The sequence below is a fragment of the Aplysia californica genome, unplaced genomic scaffold (genome assembly GCF_000002075.1).
Source record: "Aplysia californica isolate F4 #8 unplaced genomic scaffold, AplCal3.0 scaffold00482, whole genome shotgun sequence".
NCBI lineage: Eukaryota > Metazoa > Mollusca > Gastropoda > Aplysiida > Aplysiidae > Aplysia > Aplysia californica.
Window position 1 is genome coordinate 261286 of NW_004797752.1, and position 2242 is coordinate 263527.

Consider the following 2242-nt stretch of genomic DNA (forward strand, 5'->3'; position numbering starts at 1 on the left):
TAGTAGTAGTAGTAGTAGTAGTAGTAGTAGTAGTAGTAGTAGTAGTAGTAGTACGTCAAAGGCGAAAAGGCGCTTTTTAAGTTATTTTAAGAAATCACGGGGTGAAAATTGGGGGGGGGGACGAAATTTACTTTTACCTCCTCATTTTCTCTTCTTGGACAGACTACTTAGCTGAAATCTCCCTCTTTTTTTAACGCAGTTGTTCGTGTGGATCTCCCATGATTCGTGTGGCTTCGGTGGCCTAGTGGTTAGGCTACCGTACCGGACTCTTAATCGTGAGGTTGCGGGTTCGGGGATTCGAGCCGCGGGCCCGACGTTGTTTCTTTGGAAAGGCACTTTACACGAATTTTCCTCTTTTCACCCCGGTGGGAATAGGTACCCGGCCATAGACAGCGAAATATCTTGTCAGTATGTTAGTGTTTTAACGCCTATAAAAAGCTGCTTGCACTGTATGCTTCCCAGGAAGTTGATGTTTCAGAATGCTCTCAGGTCTGCTGGGGTAATAGTATAGATTGTGAAGCACATAGAGCTTGCTGTTGAGCGGGGATTTGCGCAAAACAAGTATTTCGGTGACCACAAAGATCTAAAGAATTGTGAAGAAGACGTGTATTCTTCATGCTTAACTTTTCCGCATCTTGTCCCTCTTTGCCGCCGCACCCTGCCCAGTTCCTTGCCAGGGGGCTCTCGTGGCCTACAGGTTAATTAAGGTGTTGGCCTCTCATTCAAAGGTCCCGGGTAGCGATCGAAAAATGTTCTTCTCTAAAAGTGTCTCCTTTCACCTCTTTTCCTGCTTTCTAAAAATGTTCTGTCGTCTGCTTTCGTCTCCTCTTGCTACCCCCACCCCCTCTTCTCCTATGCCCCATCCTCTGGGCTCCTGACTCTTTCTGAAGCCTTTCTACTCCTACTACTTGGCTCCTTCTTATTGCATGCTGTGTTTCAGCCACACTCCTGATCTTCTGGTAGGAAAGATCTACACCTAGCCTTGTCGGACAAGGGCGAAAAATCTCGGAGGGCACGTGTGCAAGTTGCGCACGTTAAAGATCCCTTGGTGGTCCAAAATCGATAAGAGTAGGTTTCGGTCGCCACCCGGGCAAAATCAGACTAACTGAAAAAGTTAAATGTGTCCCGCGCGCTCATATGACCATATGCAGTTGCGAGCGCCGTAAAACACTTACCAAAAAAAAAGAAGTTCCCGGCCCCACCCCTTGCCCCGCCCCCGTCTCAACCCACATATCCGGGTGTATGTGGTATGTGCGAGTTATCTGTCCCTGAACCCTTCGACAATTATAATATTGTTGTTCTCAATAAAAATGTTTTCAATCTCAGATCTTCACTGGTTTACACGTTGGTGACGCCGGTCGACATTGTTGTATGGAACACAATCTTCCGGCCCAGGATCAAAGAACTTTAACGTCTTTAGCGAACTGTTGGAGGTGCACCCCCACCACCCACTACAACCTCCCCCTTCCACCCTACCCCCACCCCCAAAAAAGTGAGGGGGGGGGGCTGAGAGAAAAACCCACTGGAGCATTCATGGCAGGAGACATCCGCAAGTGTCGCGGGTGTTTAAAAACAACTTTATGACTGTTTTTGAAACTTCAAAACGATCTTTTACTGAGTGAAAAGATAGAATACATTTTTTATACCTTCAACATATCTGTTTCAGTAAAGGGTAAAACAAATATATTTTCAACACTAAGACATAATATTATTATTATCATTTAGAAATCTTTAAAGAATTGATCAGTTCTAATGCCGTAAGTTATGCCATGTCTTATCCCTTATGACTGGGTGGTCACATGTACACTATGACAATTTATAGAGAAAATATCAACAAATTATATCTCAAACCTAGTTGCTTAGAGGAAGACACATGAGCAACCTAAATAAAAAGATGGTTGTATCACTACATGTCTGTAGATGGTGAGTTGTATTTAGAATATCAACAAACTTTTATCTTAATTAAAATCAAGAGTTTTCGCTGTAAAATTGAACCAAAAGGGCTCAGAACTAAGTGACAAAAGTGATTTTTCTGACTCTGATTAGTAGTACTGCAACCACCTGAGAAGCCGTGTGACTTAAACTCTTAGTAGTCTTAGATCCACAGACTTTGCTATGAGCATTTGAGAGCCTTCTCCGCGGAGCTGTGATGCTTTAAAAGCATATAAACAATATAGGTCTTAAATATTAAGTCACCGCAAACACTAAAGTCACCCCCTCCCCATACAGAATGACCCCCCCC